General features: G+C 43.1%; 1 long non-coding RNA gene across 1 annotated transcript; it reads left to right on the forward strand.

Annotated features, from left to right (window-relative positions):
• Nucleotides 1–1,614: 1,614 nt before the first annotated feature.
• On the forward strand, nucleotides 1,615–5,914 carry LOC125175558 (uncharacterized). Its single transcript, XR_007155873.1, has 2 exons — nucleotides 1,615–1,802; nucleotides 5,645–5,914. It is a non-coding gene; the product is annotated as an uncharacterized LOC125175558 (long non-coding RNA).
• Nucleotides 5,915–19,922: the final 14,008 nt, after the last annotated feature.

The following is a 19,922-nucleotide window of genomic DNA, read 5'->3' on the forward strand; positions in this document are numbered from 1 at the left end:
GTCATTTCTAGAGCAGTATTGCTCTATTGATCTAAACATCAGTCAGTTTTATGATGAATCATAACCAAAAGGCAGACAACTGGATGTCCAGGCATTCTGGGGGTTATTTACGGTCCTGAGCCCTGAATCCATAGAAGGCAGGGCTGATATGGGAAGCTGATATTACCCACCAATATTCCATGCTGATGTTGCCTTTCCTGGAAAGCTCTAGATGATTGGGAAATATGACGACCAGCAAGGACCTCAGACACTGGCTCATCCTAGAATTTGCATTAGTGGGTTTCTCTTTATCTTGGGGGGTGAAGTGTCTCATTAAAAGTCATGACCCGATCTCAGTGAGGCCTGGATGACTCAGCCAGTTAAGTGTCTGGCTTTTGATTTTGGTTCATGTCATGATCTTACGGTTCATGAGTTTGAGCTCTGCATTGGGGTCTGTGTTGACAGCTTGGATCTGGCTTGGGATTCTCTCTCTCTCCCTCTCTCTCTCTGCCTCTGCCTCACTTGTGCTCTCTCTCTCTTTCTCTCTCTCTCTGTCTCTTAAAAATAAATAAATAAACCTTAAAAAAAGCCACAACCTGATCTCTAAACAGAGAAAACAAATGATATGTTCCTCAGTCTCCTCTGTAAAGTAGAAATACCCATAACATCCCAATCACAAAATTGTTATCTCTCATGAAATAATAAGGTATTCAGGCATTCAGAACAATACCTAGTGCATGTGCATTCATTCACATGTACGTGCATACACACACACACACACACACACATGAACATTTTCTCTTTTTCTCTTTCTCCAAAAATATCAATTCCCACTCCTTTCCAGTTTTTCTTTCTATAGGGGTGATAACTTCAGAATAATGGCTTTCATTTATTGAGCCCTTATTATGTGCCAGGTTCTATTTGATTTTCATAACAACTTTGCAGGGTACATGCTGTCTCTGTGGTATAGATGTGTCTCAGAAAAAGTGAGGAACTTGCCCAAGCTCTCACTGTTGGTGAGTTGTGACGCTGGGATTTGAATCCAAGCTTGCCTGGTAATGGCACCACCCACTTCCCATATTGCCACTTCGATAGTTCACAGGAAAGTTTGCACCAAGTTCATCTCATTTATTTATTGAGTCATGAGGACCTTGTCACTTGGTCTAAGCCGGCGCTCATGGTTCTCAGTTCTTTAAGATGAACAACAGGCTCTTCCCATAATAGAGATCAGCATGGAGGGCATGACCCATTTTTCTCTCTTGCGTCAAGACTGGCTATTTTACTGGTGGAAGACATGACTCTGTACAACACGAATATCTGGCAATGTCTCTGCTTCGTGGCTCCGGCTGGGACTGGATAGCGGCAGGCATTCAGTTTCTTCCATCTTGCCTCTGACAGAGATGTGGTTGGGCTGTGAATCACTATTTTAACACTTGCACACAGATGCGTGAGGTTGGACGATACAGGAGTCTGAAGTGGAGTATGAAGAACAGACTGCTAGAGGTGTTGGAAGCTCTCCAAAGTCTCCCAGAAAGCACAGTGGCTCAGGACTTCCAGCTGAAGGTCAGGAACAGTTGCCAGTGAAACAAAGGGTCTACAGCATCACTCTGATCTCTGTTTTCCTTTTACCAGCCCCCATGGGTGTTGCTGCCAGCAGCTCACAATTGGACGCCTCTTCAGAGAATTGTCCTTGGGCCGTTGGAGCTGCCTAGCCTGGCGGGGTCTGGGACTTATGCCCTGACTCCCTCTGTCATCACTCAGGGCACACCGGAGCCAATGACTGGCCAGTGCAGGACTCAAAAGACTCACTCTCTCATCTCAAGGTAGGACAGACTCTGTGGTATAGGTTACTCTCAGGGGTTCCCTGTGAGACCAGAATGAGGCTAGACACAACCTGAAACCACTTCTGTGCCTAGATTCTTCTCCTCCCCTGTCTCACAGTTCTCACTTTCTGGCAGGTTTCTCTTGGAAGCTCTCCTTCACAAGTCACCTGCATAAAAATCCCCATCTCAGGGTCTGCTTTCTAGGGTCTAAAGAATTGTCAGGAGCTAGATGACAGCACCGGCAGAGGAAAGATGTAAAGACTATACAGTAGGGACCACCAGGCTGAGAGGAGGAGGACAAGTGCTGTTTTGACGTCATCCTAGAGAGATGACAGACCCTCTCTAGTATGTTTGTAAGATGGTCGTGGCTCTGTATGTGGCTATGGGTGGTGAGGGCAGAGAGGGGGCGATAGGGAGGGAGAAGAAGAGGACCCAAGAACCTCTTCCACAATTCCTGAATTCTCGAAGAATTACTCCCTCCCCCAACTCTGCGAGATCAATAATCCTTCTTCGACTCTTTCCAGAGAGAGTTACACACGCCCAAGTCTAGGCCTTGAATCCTGTTATATTCTTCATTCTCTGTGGAGGCGGGGGAGGATGCATTGTTAGACTAGGCTGTTCCAAGTGTGAGGGGCCTCCTGCCCTGGCACAGTTATTGTCTTTTCTTTTCTACCTGGGCATGGAGGGGAACCCTTGACTCTGGCAGCCACGCAACACTGGGGACCCTCGGGGTCTGGAAGAGAGAGATAGACCCCCAAATCTTTAGAGACAACCAGAGGCACTTAATTTCTTTATTCAACCTCAAAATATTTACCTAGCATCAGACATTGTTCTAGACCTTGAGAACCCAAAGGTGGACAAGGTAAGTTGAGCTCTGTCCCTATGGAGATGATGATCCGGAACAGGAGACAAAGAAGTAATCAGGGAAGCTCCATCCAAGGGCTCTGTGCCGTAATCGGTGACCCAGTGTGCTGTGGGAACTTGGAAGAGCGGCAGCTTTACAGATTTGGGGGTGAGGTGGGGACACCTTCCCAGAAACCTGACCCTGAAGCTAAGGACAAGCTGGAGCTGCCTAGTCAAAAAAAAAAAAAAAAAAAAAAAAAAAAAAAAAAAAAAAAAAAAAGGTGGGGGGTATATTTTTGCATGAGCAGGAGAGAACTCCAAGCAAAGATCGGGAAGCAAAGAAATCTGGGGATTTCACAAGGCCAGAGGAAGTTGAGAATGTTTAGAGCACAGAAGCAGAGGTCACACTGGCAGGTGCACGGATCATTTTGAAAGCCAAGTTAAGGAACTTGGGTTTTACCATATGAGCAATGGGTGGGCATCAATAAATTCTTAACAGGAAGAATGCATGTACTATTTTTGGAGAGATCACTGTAGCTTTTTCATGAAGGGTAGAAAAAGAAAATAAGTGAGAAAGTTCTTAGCACAGCTTAGGAAAGAAGGGGGCGGGAGAGGGAAAAAGAGAGAGAGAGAGACACAGAGAGAGAGAGAGAGAGAGACAGTAGTGGCCCGAGCTGGACAAGAGATAGCATAGGGATACAGTTTCCTTAGAAGGTCAGATAAACAGGACTGGATGATTTGGTGTTGAAGCAGAGGCAAAGAAGCGAGGGAGAGCAAGTAATCAAGCTGATTTTGTGGTTTGGGGTTTGATGGTAGGGCCATTCGTCAGAATAGGAAACAACAAATAAGAGAAGATTGGTGGAGGAAATGAATCTGGTTTTGGAACAATATGACTTTGAAGGATCTGTAGAACATCCTAGAGGACAGTTGCATTTATGGTTCTAGCGCCTAAGAGAGAATTCTGGGCTTTACATCTAAATGTGGGAATCCCTGGGATAAAGACCATAGCTGGTACATGGGTTTAGGTGAGAATATCCAGGGAGAATGTGTAAGAACAAGAAGGTAAGAGGGCCTAGGTCTAAAACCTGAGTGATCACTAGACCTCCACAGAAATATCTACACCAAGACTATTCAGAGACTGGGGCATTGCCTCGGGGGTGGATAAGATGGTCATAGCAATGATGATGATAATGATATCAACCACCAATTGTTCTTGAATGCTTACTATTTGTTATACGCCTTATAGATTTTTCTCTCAGTTTTATGAGGTATGCATTATCATTATTCCCATGTTACAGACGAGAATACAGATTCAGAGAGGTCGCATAACTTGCTGGAGTCCACATGGCTTGGAAAGAGCAGAGCTGGGGTCCCCATCCAGGCCTGTCTTTTCAGGGCTCTCACTTGCCATGTTTTTAATGGAGGTCTCAGATACAACCCCAAGACTTTCCAAATCTCAGTGCATGGATTAAATTAGACACACTGCCCTCTGGGGGTAGATTTAAGTGCAATCTGATTTTGTCAAAAATGTTAATGAGCTATTCATGCTACTGATAATAACTAGTAGTCAGAATATTGCCTGTGTGAGTTGTCCCAATTCCTCACAAGTGTTAGGGACAGAAGATAGAACATCACAGCCCTCTAGAAAAGGAGGGCTAAAGGGCACCTTAGAACATCTCATCACAACCTCCTCTACAGCCGAGAAAGCACAAGGTCTCAGGTCACCCAAGAGCATAAAGCAAATGCCAGGGTCTTTTGGGGCTCCTTTCACTACTATCTTTTTTTTTGTAGTTTCTCACAGCAGAAAAGTATGCCCCATGTGCCCTGTTCTGGCACCCTGGAGAAATGAGAAGCCTCAGGTCAAGCCAGAAGGTAGCCTGGGCATCACTATCCCCAATCCTGAGTACTGTGTGCATTGCCTTCCTCTGAGTACATGGCGTACTCATGCAGGGGGAGAGGGCATGTTTTCTGAGCCCACATGTCTGGGCACAGCACGTGCTTGGGCTTCCTGTCCCATGTGCACTGAAGTTGGATCTCATTTCTATTTGTCTTGTGAGCTGTTTGCACTTTCGGGTAAGGCAGACTTATTTGGAATCAGTTGTAGCTGCCAGTTATGGGAACGTTCATGACACCTTCTCTGTGGGACAGCCATCTGAGAGGGAACCCAGGGTCACAATTGTGCTGTCTCCTGTAGACTTTGGATAGACATTGTCAGGGGCAAAGTATGTGTGTGTGCCCTGGAAAGTCTGCCTCTGCCGTCCCATCTGATCTAGGCGAGGGTGGCCTCTGTTGGCAACCTGGGAGCACAGGACATAATGCCATTCAGGCACCAGGTCTTCCCAAATGTAAATTTCAGCTAATGTCTCAAAGTTGGGAGGAAAAGCAAGAAGGAAATGAGCATTTACTGCATCTACTATGGGTCGGCTTGGGACACCTCTTTGCATAAATAACTTCTTTGAATCCTCACAAGATACTTACGAAATGAACCTTATTGATCTAATTTTTCAGACAAGAAAATAGAGGCTCAGAGAAGTAATTTTGCTTGGATCAAAAGCAAGCAGTGTCCCTGCCCTCCTAATCTTGTTTCCTCTAAGTGGCTTCCTGTATTTTGGGCAGTCTCCACCCTCTTACATTTGCGGGGGGCTTTTGAGTTTGCAAAGCACCACTATTTCTCTTATCACCATTTGGATGGTATTATCACCATTTCATAAACAAGGAAACTGAAGTGCATAGAGATGAAGATTTTGCTTGAGAACATACCTCTTACAAACGGGGCAACCAGAGTTGGAAACTGGATCTTCTAACAGCTTTGAAACAGCCAGTGTATGGGGAAGACCCTCCATGAGTGGAATATTCTTCCACTTATTCCCTGATGCCCATGTGCCCAAAGAGCTCTTTTTCATCCTTCAAGCCCCAAATCGTGATCGTGATAAACATTTATGAAACACTTACTGCATACCTGCTGCTCTTATGTATGCTTTCACTTGTTTGCTCCCCAGAATCACCGTGTGAGATAGACACCTTCAGTGTCCCCATTTGACAGATGAGGAAATTGAGCCTGGAGAGATTCAGAACTTACTGAGATCACACAGCCGATCAGGGGCCGAGCTGGGCTTTAAACCCAGGCAGAACTACTCAATATACTGGACTCTTTATTCTACAAGTGCAGCCTCTCAGATGGTGTCCTTATTGTTTGGGATGTCTGTCCTCACTCCCCACTGCTGTTCTGCTTCCTTTGCCCTTCTTAAATAAACTCATTGTTGAAAATATATTATTTCATTGAATTTATTTACTTGTATCTCTTTTTACCATTGCACTGTGAGCTCCCTGGGGACAGGAACCACATCTTACTTATGGGTTTAACTGCTAGTGTTTGTCATGGTGCCTCGTGAGAAATGGCAACCTAAAAGTTGCTGGCTTCCAATACAAGGATGTGCTAGCAGGTGTCATGGCTACAATGTTATAGCTTTCCAGAATGTGTTTTCTCTTATGCTGAACAAAGTCATTCTATCTTGATAACCTCTCTCCCATGGTTTTTGTTTATTTGTTTTCATTTAGTGGTTCCCGCTGAGAGTGTGAGGAGATGTGTGTTAATGTTTCAATTTGTTGCAATGATTGGGGTCACTGTTACCTTTTAGTGGGCGCGGATGTGGAATGCTGCTATGGACTGAATGTTGTGTCTGCCTCAAATTCATATGTTGACAACCTAATCCCAAATGTGATAGTATTTGGAGATGGAATCTTTGGGAGGGAATTAGGTTTAGATAATATCAAGGGTAGACTCCCCCTTGATGGGATTAGTGTCCTTATAAGAAGAGGAAGAGACACCAAAGCTTACTCTGATTGCCGCAGGAGGACACAGCAAGAATGTGGCTGCTGACAAACTAGGAGTAAGGCTCTCACTAGACATTGGCACCTTGATCTTGCATTTTCCAGCCTCCAGAACTACGAGAAATAAATGTGTACTGTTTAAGGCACACCATCTACAGTATTTTGCTATGGCAGCTCAGGCAGACTAAAACAGAGTTTATAATCTTCCAGTGTAATGTGCAGGACAGTCCCGCAGATTGAGATTTTTTTCTACCGTGAATACCAAAGGGCTCCTATCCTAAACACTGGTCATTAGATCCATATATTTGTACCTGGACGATGGTCCCCTAGGCCAAAACATCTGGTCAAGCTGAACTTCTTCAGGGCTTATGGAAGGCTACTGAAAAATCCCAGGTTTCTCTGAGAAAGGAAGGAAAAGATGGGTAAAGCCAGCCTGAGACAGAAGTCAAAGGTCCCAGCCTCTTTCTTAAGAAAGTTCTCCACTATCCTCTCAAATAGGTTGTACCTGCAGTTCTGCTGGGGAGCACTGGTATTAGAAGACTAGTGTTCCAAGACTAGCTGGGGAAAGGCGATCCCTTGGGCTTACATAACCTGCAGTCAAAAAGACACTCCTTTGAGACAAGAGCAGCGCGCCATGTTACCTGTGCCCCACATACTTCACTAGTGTCTAAAGGATACTAATATCTTCCTAATTATAGTTAGCCACATTTGTCTCCTTCAAGAACCTCTGGGACCTCAGAGTCGTTCATGTAGGCAAAAGAGGGGTCCTTGCCATGGTAACAAAATGTCTGTGACGTGAATAGGTGATTGAATGGAGGGAGGCAGAGACTGCAGGGGAGAATATGAATGAACATAATGACCCCTGTCCTCTCCATCTCCCTCGCTGGTTCCCCTGGTTCTGCAAGCCCTGTGGACCTCACTGGACAGGAGAGATTTTGATTCACCTGGGTACCCTCATGTGCTCTAAAGCAGGGGAAGGGAGAAACTTTCCCTTTCTCAGACATGTCCCCTCCCTTTTGGTGATCTAGCACGTTAGTAAGTGAGGCTAATGGAGAAACCACACCATGATGTGGGCCCAGAGCAGAAGCGCTTCTCCCTGATGGCCTCATTGTGGTTACAATGTAAACTCCTCCACCCTTCTTTCTCATCCCCACCCCTAAAAATGTTTCCTGTTATTGACAAACCTAAAGAGACCAAACAAAGGGACAAAAGCCATGGAAGTTTCTTTAGAGTTTCTTTTGCCATGCCTACCTTGCACAAAGTGGAAATGTTTTCCAAGATAAGGGGAAAAGAGACCACAAATTATAAGGTATGTTTGATGGACAGTTCCAGATCCTGCCTGCCACAGCGGCCCTCATTATTCCTGATAAAATGTTAGCCCCTTCTTTTATTTTCTCAAATACCAATAGTCGTTCAAGGCCTCCAGCATGATGTGAAGTTTATTCTGGAAAGGCTGAGCTCTCCACAGAGACTCGGGGCAAAGAAACATAATTAAAGGCCTTTATCAATTCTTCTATCATCTTGTCCCAGTTTTATATAATGCTCTTGACGAAGGCAGAGAATGGCAATAAGTAATTAGTTTCTTCTCACAGAGAATTACATGGGAATAGGAAATCACACAGGAATAAGTTCGGAGAGCAATCTGTCCTGTGGTCTCAGAGTCCTAAGAACATAGTCTATTTCTAAGAGGGGAGAGAGGCAAGTCAGTACTTTTACGGGATGTCTATGTCCATGGAGGGGGTATGAATGAGCTAGTTATGCCGTAAAATAGCCACATCATTTCTTGCCACCTTTTTCTGCTTCCAGCCCATATACACCTCATGTGTTTCTTGGCTTCCTTATTCGGATGAGGTACCAACGTCCAAGTGAGCTGAGGGTGTCGTTTTAAAAGCTGCCCTTTGAGACGGGGTGGTGGCCGGGCCCACAGGAAATGAAGAAAGCTGATAGGCCGAACCTTTGAGCTCCACACTGAGGCCCGGAATCAGGACACTTGCTCTTGAGGACAAGAACTACTTTGTAAAAAATAACCAATGAACCCGCAGCCCAAAGGCTCTGTGCTTAATCTGAGCCAAGCCCCGAAACTCATTTTTCCATAAACAAGGCTCAGCCTTAGACATAACTCTCTTTAGGCTCTCTGATGACTTCATTTACTAGGCATGCCAGAGTGCCCAGATGTATGACTCCCCATTCACTGGGGAAACTGATCTTGTCCTCTGGTTTGGTATTAGCAGAAATGTCATTTAGCAGAGCTTTGCAAGGAGATCACCTACCCATAATTCATCTCTTAGGACTCTGAGGTCATTTTGAGGGTGACTGTCTTCCCCTGCCTCCACTTGCCACAGTCACACATACTCTCTTCCTAAGGTATCTGGACCTCCAGTTCCCTCACGGAGTGGGTGTTTCGTTGACAAAGACTGCCACAGCCCTTTGAGTCTCTTGGATATTTCTATGCATGAATGGCTTATTATTTAAAAAAAAAGAGGAAAAGACTTACTATCTTCACTGTAGTCTTTTTAATGTAAAATGATTCCCGTGACAAACAGCGGCAAAACAAGCTCATTTCCCTGCCAAGCATGTTTCAAGTTGGACAGGAGTTTCTCATCTGTCCTCACTGCTGGAGAGAAAGTAGGGTGATCAGGAGAAAAGCTAGACCGCGACAAAAGTGCTTCATTAAATTGGGGGAGTGGGACTGAGGCAATAAGGCGGGAGAAAACAAGACACTTCTCTAAATTTTTATATGGCTCAGCTTTTTTATTTAGGTGGTTTCAGACAGATGGCAGAAGTTAGTTTCAGCTTCCCATCAGCTGGCACCCGCGGAGACAATTGTGAATTCCCATGTAGATAGTCTGCTAGGTTTTCTGTAACTCCAGGCGCCACATCTCCTGACTTGCCAGGCCATGCTAATTTCAACTGCACTCTCCCCTTCTTTCTATAAAAATCTTGACTTTTTCATGTTTCAATTTTTGTTCAGTTTTGATTGTTTATTAAAGTATAATTTGCATACAGTAACGTATACAAACCTTAAGTGCACGTCTTGAGAGTTTCACCTAGGTACACCCCTGCACAGACAGAGTATTTCCAGAACCCAAAGAGGTTCCTTTGTGCCTCTTACCAGTCCTAGGAATAGTCCTACTTCTGGCTATGTCATCTTTTTGCTTTGCCTGTTGTAGAACTCCATAGAAATGGGACCACACAGTGTGGAGTCTTTTGGATCTGACCTCTTTCCTTCAGTATAACACCAGTGAAGGACACTTGGGTGGCTCAGTTGGCTAGGCATTGGACCTCGGGTAGGTCATGATCTCACGGTTTGTGAGTATTGGACCTTGGCTCAGGTCATGATCAGGTCTGTGAGTTTGAGCCCCACATTGGGCTCTGTGCTGACAGCATGGAGCCCAGCCTGCTTCGGATTCTGTGTCTCCCCCTCTCTCTATTCCTCCCCTGCTCTCTCTCTCTTTCTTCTCTCCCTCCCTCTCTCAAAAATAAACATTAAAATAATTTTAACACCTGTGAGTCTCGTCCATTTTCAGTGTACATAATAGTAGCTTGCTCCTTTTTATTTCTGTGTAGTATTCTAATTTGTAAATACACCATGACTTTTGGTGGTGGAAAATTTGGTCACCCTACCTACAGGACATCTGACATCAGCAAAGAGTGGGACAAAAAGTACAAGGACTGTCAAATATGATACGAGGGTTCAGATACCCATTGGCTCTGCCACAGATTAGCTTTATGCCCCTGGGGAAGTTACTTAATTTATCTGAGCTTGTCTTTCGTGGCATGATATATTTAATATGTGCTATTACAGAGAATCATCCCAGAATGAAGTTCAGGAAATTGGTTCCAAAGATTTCTTATTTCTAGAGACACATACTAATTATTGAATGCTCATCCAACAGATGATTGCAAAGCAATTACCATATTCCAGGCACTGTTCCAGCAGTGGATCAGATGGACAGTTTATCCTCATAGCTATAGGGGAGATGGATACCAAAGAATCAAACATTTAAATGAACAAGATAATTTGGATATCAATAGATGTCGATGTAGAAAATAAATAGGTCAAGGAGATAGAGTAGTGGTTGTCAGGTGCTATTCTAGATCAGGAGGGGGACAAGAACACGGAGGAAGCCATAGTTAAGTAAAGAGCCAAACAGTGTGCATTATTCATTTATCTAACTCTGGGGAAAGAGACTTCCAGGCAGAGGGGAAAGCAAGAAGCAAGGTCTCTAGACAGACATGTGTTTGGCACATCTGAGTAACAGCAAGGCCCCCCAAAGTGCTGAAAGTGGAGGGAATGGGTTGGGGGTGGGGATAGTGAAAGTGGTTGAGGTTAGAAAGGTAGTTGCGGACCAGACTCTACGGACGCCTCCCACTCACTTTCCATCAGAAGCTTCCATATGTGCCTTATGAGCTGCTGGGACAACAGGGAAGGGCAGGGGGATGGGATTAAGTGACTTCTCTAAGATCATTCAGAAGATCTAAGATCTAAGTTCTAAGACCATTCTCATGTTGCCTGACAGTAAATAATATCATCTCATCAGCAGGGGAAATGAATGACTAAATGTGAATGATTTTGGGGCAACATCCACCGAATGATTACTGAGGCTTAAATTAGCCTGGCATGTTCTATAGAGCAGGGGTAGCTGACTTCAGCCCGTGGGCCAGATCTGGCCTGCTGCCTGTTTTTGTAAGGCTCACGAGCTAAAATGGTTTTCACATTTTAAATGGTTAACAAAAATCAAAAGAGAAATAATATTTTTAGACATGTAAAATGATATGAAATTCAAGCTTGTGTCCATAGAGTTTTATTGGGATACAGCTGTGCTCATGCGTTTCTGGATGTTCTATGGCTGCTTTAAGTGCTATGATGGTGGGGTTGAGTAGTCGTGATAAAGACTGTATGCCCCCCTCAAAATAAAAAAAATATATTTACTATCTGGCCTTTTGTGGAAAGTTTCCTGACCAATCTTCTCTGTAGCGTAAAAGCTGTGAGTTCAGCAAGTAAAATACCTACCCCTCAAATACCAAACTTTAAATAATACAATATTTTTGAGAAATGTCCAGGACAAATATGTTGCAAAATACACTCTTAGATAACTGGGCTGCCTTGCTGTGTGGAGTTGCCAGCCATATGCCATTATAGGCAAAATAAAGATTCTTGATTTTGGAATATTTGACCTGCATGCCTTCTCTGCACCAGCAACTAGGTAATGGGTGTGGACTTTTGTTTTATTAAGGCTACTACTCATATATAGCAAAAAATACCTATTGGCCTATATGATCATGCTTATTTTTCACTTTTCTATATCAGTGGATATATTCCTAAATGGATGGGAAGCACTGAGAAAGAGCAAGCATGTGTGGAAGGTGAGGGAGAAGGAAGGGCATTATGGACTGGATGTTTGTGCCCACTGCCCCCCTCCCAAAAAGTCATATGTTGAAGCATGATAGTATATTTAGGCAGGGCCTTGGGGAAGCAGTTAGGTTTAGATGAGGTCATAAGGGTAGAGCCATCATGATAGGATTAGTGTCATAAGAAAAAAGAGACTAGAGTTCTCTCTTCCTCTGTCTGCCATGTCGTTACACAATAAGAAGGTGGCCCATCTGCCAGCCAGACAGAAAGCCTTCACCAAGAACTAAATCTGTTACATGTTGATCTTGGACTTCCCAGCTTCTAGAACTATGAGAAAAAAATTCCTATCGTTTAAGTTATACAGTATATGTTATTTTGTTATAGCAGCCCGAGCAGACTAAGACAGAGGAGGAGGAAGCTAAAGAGAGACAGAACACATTCTTACTTAAATCATTGGTAATTCTTTCTTTTATTTTAAGGTTTATTTTGGGGGGGGGTGCAAAGGGGCAGAGAGAGAGGGAGAGAAAGAATCTTAAGCAGGCTTTGCACTGACAGCACAGAGCCTGATGCGGGGCTCAAACTCACGAACCAGGACCTCATGACCTGATCTGAAGTTGGACACTTAACCAACTGATCCACCAGATGCCCCAATTATTTCTAATCTTTCAAGAAAATAGAAATTTCAGGAGAATTCTTACCAACCTTGACTCTAAGGTAGTGTTAATATATAGGTTTTCTATAAATATTACTGTCCCCAGTCAATGCTAACTCTGTGGTTTATTCTCTTACATGTATGGGTTAAAGGCCAATAAATCCTGAGAACCATCTCCTATATTCCTGATAGATATCACTCTGAGATGTTAAGGAATGTGGCAAAAGTTTTCTCATTAATAGAGAAAAGAAGAAATAAACTATAATTTATTGAAAGCCTGAACTGGGCCCACCTTTATTATATGCTATCTCCATAATGTCTTTAACAACATTTTAAGGTAGTCACCATTACTATTGTCATTTTACAAGAATGACACTGAGGCTTGGATACAAGAGACAAGTGATGCTCAAGGTCACATAGCTATCAAGTGGTGGACTGAACTTGCAGCTTAGCTCTACTTATGACAAGGTCTCCACTGTTCAAAATGAAAGATGCCCCTTACTAGCAGACCCTTGGCTCTCAAGAAAACCTCTTCACTCTAGGTGCCAGGGAAGAGATAAAACTTCCCTAAAGTATGCTAGAAAAAGGAAGACTGAAAAATTTCAGACTAAGGGCCAGAAATCCCCTATAACAACAACTTTATTTTAGAACTATAGAAAGTCCCCTCTGTCTGGAACACTAAGGCATCTGAACAATCATCCAATGGGAGGCCTGCAGTGGTCACTCAGCTGGAGAAGGCACTAAAGGGCCAGCTTTTCCCCAGACTTTCTCCAGTGCCTGTCCCCCCACTGGCAGTGGGTACTGACCGTGCACTTTGGAGTCTCTAGAACAACTGAAAGTCAATGGTAAAGGACTATTTTCTGATCTTCTTTTATTCATTGTCTTTAGGGAGCAGAATATAGAGAAGTGGGTTCTTCCCAAAGCTCTGAGCGATCCTTTGTAAGACACTGGGAAATCTATCTGCTTTTGAGGATTCAGTCTGTCTATGCAGAGAGTAAAGTGTTTTAAGTTCTTCTGATGATTTTATATATTTCTCCTTAACTCCTGGCCCTTGTCACACTTTTCTGTTTTGAATTTTTCGTTGAGCACCTATTAAATGCATGAAATTGTACTTCATGCATTGCTGAATGTGAATTGACAAGCAGCCACTCCCATCCCCCAAACCCAATCAAGAGTTTACCACATAGTGAAACAATCTGACCACAGTACAAATCTTTTACGAATCTCTTACAAGTGACCTCTTCTCTTCCTTAAACTTACTTGAGTAATTACATGATTTTGTCTCAGTGTGTCTTAGGAGATGCTTCATGACTGGAGAATGTGAAGGGCAAGATTATATATCCTTTCCTTTAAAGAGTTTAGGTGCCTTTATTTTATAGCAGGATAGAAGTTTGCCAACGGGATGTACATCAGTATTGGAGAAATTCCGACCTGGGTTCAAATGATAGCATTTATTACCGTGTCACTTTGGACAAGGCATCCAAGTTCCCTAAGTCTAGAATATCTCTTTTTAAAATGGACACAAGAAGGGCACCTGGGTGGCTCAGGCAGTTAAACTAGCCTGACTCTTGGTTTGGGCTCAGGTCACGATCACACGGTTCGTGAGTTCCAGCTCCACATTGGGCTTTGCACAGTCAGCTCAGAACCTGCTTGGGATTCTCTCTCCCTCTCTCCCTGCCCCACCCCTGCTCACTCTCTCTCTCAACATAAATAAATAAACGTTATATATATGTGTGTGTGTATATGTGTGTGTGTGTGTGTGTGTGTGTGTGTGCATAAATCAAATCAAATGGACACAAGAAAAGTAAGTAGTTTATAGAATCGCCCTGAGCTTAGATGGTGTTTGATGTGCCTGGTGCGGAGTAAGTATTGACTAAGTGTCATTTGCAATTTCTAACCTTCCACACATTGAATTGAGTTAATTAACTTCTTAGACAAAGCATGTGCACTCTTTGGTGAATGGTCCATTTTGTATTATTTTCCTCTCACCTTGCATTTATGGAGGAATGCCTTAAAAATGGTACAAAAGAGTTTCAAAAATGCAAGATTAAACAGTTATACAGCTTCCTGTATTGAAGAACTACTGAGAGCCTTTACTATATTACTAAGCATTTATGCATTATTTGGTAACAAGGAGAAAGAGTGTGCAGTGTTTTGCTAAGTGATTAAACCAGAGAATTCTTTGATTTTCTTCTTCTTCTTCTTCTTTTTTAAACAGATGAACCTTGTAAATTGAATATTCCAAGGAACAAACCCTAGGACAGGCTGATTTAGGAATTGCTGCAAGGAAAATTGACTCATAATTAAGAGAAGAGAATAAATTTGCATTCTCTGAATACTACATATATTGAATGGTTTAATGTAAAAAAAAGAAAATATATTAAGACCATAACAAAATATATAAGAATATTTCAAAATATTGGCATATGAATGACTTCATGTGCCTAGAACAAATGAAAAAATTGCAAAGGTAAATATCAGAGGGCTGGATTATATAAGGGCCTAAATATTTCTTAGGCCAAAAAAAAAAAAAATCTTAAATTTAAGAGGCAAAAGTCAAACTAAAAAAAACATTTCTTAAATAAAATAATCAAGGCGCCTGGGTGGCTCAGTCACTTAAGCGTATGACTTCGGCTCAGGTCATGAGCTCACGGTTTGTGAGTTCAAGCCCCACAACAGGCTCTGTGCTGACAGCTCAGAGCCTGGAGCCTGCTTCAGATTCTGTGTCTCCCTCTCTCTGCCCCTCCCCTGCTCATGTGCTGTCTCTCTCTCAAAAATAAACAAACATTGAAAAAAAATTTTTTTAAATAATCATCTATTAAAATATTGAATGAAGAACATTATATAAACAAATGGTCAAAAGATATCAATTATAGTCAGAGGAGCCAAGATGGTGGAACAGCATGGAAGTTTTTTGTGTGTTTCGAGTCCATGAAATACAGCCAGACCAACACTAAACCATCCCACACCTAGAAAACTGATTGGGGGATTAACACAACAATCTGCACAACCTGAACCACAGAATTCAGCAGGTACGCAGCACAGAGAAGGTGAACGTAGGGCGCTGAACTTGGGGAGCGAGAAGCCGCAAGGGGCAGGGAGGTGCTTTTGCGGGTGGAGACAAGATGGAGACTGGGGGGGGGGGGGGTAGAATACGGGGAAAGAATCCCTCCCCAAAAGCAGCTGGAGAGAAAGTGGAAAATTGGAAACAGCAGCAGGGACTAAACTAAAAAGGGAGAAAGGAGAGGGTTTAATTCTATTAAGACTGTAAACCAGGGGAGCGAAAAGGCTGCAACTCTGCAGCTCCATACCTGGCGGTGCTCTAGTGGGAAGGGCGAATCCCCAGGAGCAGACTGGGGTCCGGGAGGTTCTCGGGCCACACGGGGAAAAGCGGCTCCACTGCTGGAAGGACATTTGGTAGAGACTGTTGAAGCCACCTGGTCCCGGCAGACCCCGGAAGGCGGCCACATTCGCTGGTGCTGGAACAAGGTCCTTAAGGGTGAAGCCTGGTGCCGGATGTGTGTTGTGATTTTCCATAATCCCTGAAACGCTGCTGCTACACCGTCTCGTGAACTTTTTCTGGGGCAGATGGCACCTGGCCGCAGTCTCGGGGCACCAGCACCAACAGGGTGCAGTGGACGTACCTGGGTGCAGCTGATATTGGGCCATTGCTCATTCGGCCATTGCTCAGTGAGACCCTCCTGCAGAAGGGCAGAATGGGTCAAAGTCGCAGTCCTTTGGAAGTTAGGGGCCGGGGAAAACAGCCGCATCGGAGACAAAACTGGGGAGAGAGGTGCTGCCTGGGGCCTGGTCACGGAGAGTGAAAGAGCGGGGAGTGGACGAAAGCTGAAGACAGAGGACGGGTGCGCGATTGCTGACCCAGGAGAACAGCCTGGGTGGCTGGGGGACGCCATTTTAACCGCTCCCGCGGATGCGCATATGCACCTACCAGCGCCGCAATGCTCCGCCCCAGTAGGCGAGCAGCGCCATCTAGTGGAGCGCGGAGCCATTACACTGAGCCCCGCCCAACTGGGCCAACCTCGCTCTTCAAGAAGACACCTCTCACCGCCTGCTTGTTTTATGGACTATAAAGCGCTTCATAGTCTGACTTCTAGGGGAAAACGAAGCAATTTCAGTCCTACTTCAATCTGTTAGCAGGTCCATCTATTCAATTTTCTTTCTTTTTTTTCTCTTTTACACTACATTTCTTTTTCTCCAATACAGAGAAAAAAATTATTTTTATTTTCAATTTTTATTAAAAATATTTTTCTTTCATTTTTTTACTACATGTTTTACTTTTGTGTAAATTGTTTCAAATTCTATTTTACTTCCATCATTTTATTTTGGTCTACTTCAGTGTATTCACTTTTTCAAATTTTCAAACGATTTCCTTTTTTTCTTTTTCTTTTTTCTCTTTTTTGTTTCTTTTCTTTTTCTTGAATACAGAAAGAGAAAAAATTCATTTTTCTTTTTAATTTTTCCTGAAAATATTTTTCTTTATTTTTTTCTACTATATTCTTTACTTTTGTGTAAATTTCTTCAAATTCTGTTTTACTCCCATCATCTCCATTTAGTCTACTTCAGTGTATTCATTTTCTCAAAATCTCAAACGATTTCCTTTTTTTTCCCCCATTTTTTTCTCTGATCAGTCAAACCACTTTCACCACCCAGACCAAAACAAACCTAGGATCTAGCATCATTCATGTGACTTTGTGTGTGTATGTTTAATTTTTTAATTTTAATTTTGCTACCTAATTAATTCCTTTTCTCCCTTCAAAATGACAAAAAGAAGGAATTCACCCAAAAGAAAGAGCACGAAGAAATGACAGCCAGGGATTTAACCAACACAGATACAAGCAAGATGTCTGAACCAGAATTTAGAATCACGATAATAAGAATACTAGCTGGAGTCAAAAATAGATTAGAATCCCTTGCTGCAGAGATAAAAGGAGTAAAAACTAGTCAGAATGAAATTAAAAAATGCTATAACTGAGCTGCAAACACGAATGGATGCCGTGGCAGCAAGGATGGATGAGACAGAACAGAGAATCAGGGATATGGAGGACAAACTCATAGAGAATAATGAAGCAGAAAAAAAAGAGGGAGATTAAGGCAAAAGAGCACCAGTTAAGAATTAGAGAAATCAGTGACTCATTAAAAAGGAACATCAGAATCACAGGGGGCCCAGAAGAGGAAGAGAGACAAAGAGGGGTAGAAGGGTTACATGAGCAAATCATAGCAGAAAACTTTCCTAACCTGGGGAAAGACACAGACATCAAGATCCAGGAAGCACAGAGGACGCCCATTAGATTCAACAAAAAACGACCATCAACAAGGCATAACATAGTCAAATTCACAAAATACTCAGGCAAGGAGAGAATCATGAAAGCAGCAAGGGAAAAAAGTCCCTAACCTACAAGGGAAGGCAGGTCAGGTTTGCAGCAGACCTATCCACAGAAACTTGGCAGGCCAAAAAGGAGTGGCACGATACATTCAATGTGCTGAATCAGAAAAATATGCAGCCAAGAATTCTTTATCCAGCAAGGCTGTCATTCAAAAGAGAAGGGGAGATTAAAAGTTTCCCAGAGAAACAAAAATTAAAGGAGTTTGTGACCACTAAACCAGCCCTGCAAGAAATTTTAAGGGGGACTCTCTGAGGGGAGACAAGATGAATAAATAAATAAATAAGTAAATAAATAAATAAATAAATACCAAAAGCAACAAAGATTAGAAAGGACCAGAGAACACCACCAGAAACTCCAACTCGACAAGCATCATAATGGCAATAAATTCATATCTTTCAGTACTCACTCTAAACAAAAGCAGGAGGCATCACAATCCCGGACTTCAAGCTATACTATAAAAGCTGTAATCATCAAGACAGTATCGTACTGGCACAAGAAGAGACACTCAGATCAATGGAACAGATTAGAGAACCCAGAAATGGACCCACAAACGTATGGACAACTAATTGTTGACAAAGCAGGAAAGAATAACCAATGGAATAAAGACAGTCTCTTCATCAAGTGGTGCTGGGAAAACTGGACAGTGACACGCAGAAGAATGAACCTGGACCACTTTGTTACACCACACACAAAAATAAACTCAAAATGGATGAAAGACCTCAATGTAAGATAGGAAGCCATCAAACTCCTCAAGGAGAGAGCAGGAAAAAACCTCTTTGATCTTGGCCACGGCAACTTCTTACTCAACACGTCTCTGGAGGCAAGGAAACAAAAGCAAAAATGAACTACTGGGACCTCATCAAAATAAAAGCTTCTGCACAGAAAAGGAAACAATCGGCAAAGCTAAAAGGCAACCGACAGAATGGGAGAAGATATTTGCAAATGACAAATCAGTTAAAGGGTTCGTATCCAAAATGTATAAAGAACTCATCAAACTCAACACCCCAAAAAACAAATAATCTAGTGAAGAAATGGGCAAAAGACATGAATAGACACTTCTCCAAAGAAGACATCCAGATGGCCAACCGACACATGAAAAAATGCTCAACATCACTCATCATCAGGGAAATACAAATCAAAACCACAATGAGATACCACCTCACACCTGTCAGAATGGCTAACATGAACAACTCAGGCAACAACAGATGTTGGTGAGGATGCGGAGAAAGAGGATCTCTTTTGCACTGCTGGTGGGAATGCAAACTGGTGGCGCCACTCTGGAAAACAATATGGGGGCTCCTCAAAAAACTAAAAATAGAACTACCCTACGACCCAGCAATTGCACTACTAGGCATTTATCCCTGGGATACAGGTGTGTTGTTTCGAAGGGAAACATGCACCCCCATGTTTCTAGCAGCACTATCAACAATAGCCAAAGTATGGAAAGAGCCCAAATGTCCATCGACAGATGAATGGATAAAGAAGGTGTGGTTTATATATATACAACAACAATCAAAAAGAATGAAATGGGGGCGCCTGGGTGGCGCAGTCGGTTAAGCGTCCGACTTCAGCCAGGTCACGACCTCGCGGTCCGCGTCAGGCTCTGGGCTGATGGCTCAGAGCCTGGAGCCTGTTTCCGATTCTGTGTCTCCCTCTCTCTCTGCCCCTCCCCCGTTCATGCTCTGTCTCTCTCTGTCCCAAAAGTAAATAAACGTTGAAAAAAAAAATTAAAAAAAAAAAAAAGAATGAAATGTTTCCCTTTGCAATTATGTGGGTGGAACTGGAGGGCATTATGCTAAGTGAAGTTAGTCAGAGAAAGACAAAATCATATGACTTCACTCATATGAGGACTTCAAGAGACAAAACAGTTGAACATAAGGGAAGGGAAACAAAAATAACAGAAAAACAGGAAGGGGGACAAAACAGAAGCGACACATAGATATAGAGAACAAACTGAGGGCTACTGGAGGGGTTGTGGGAGGGGGGGATGGGCTAAATGGGTAGGGGGCACTAAGGAATCTGAAGTCATTGTTGCA

The sequence above is a fragment of the Prionailurus viverrinus genome, chromosome C2, assembly GCF_022837055.1.
Source record: "Prionailurus viverrinus isolate Anna chromosome C2, UM_Priviv_1.0, whole genome shotgun sequence".
In the NCBI taxonomy this organism is placed as follows: Eukaryota; Metazoa; Chordata; class Mammalia; order Carnivora; family Felidae; genus Prionailurus; species Prionailurus viverrinus.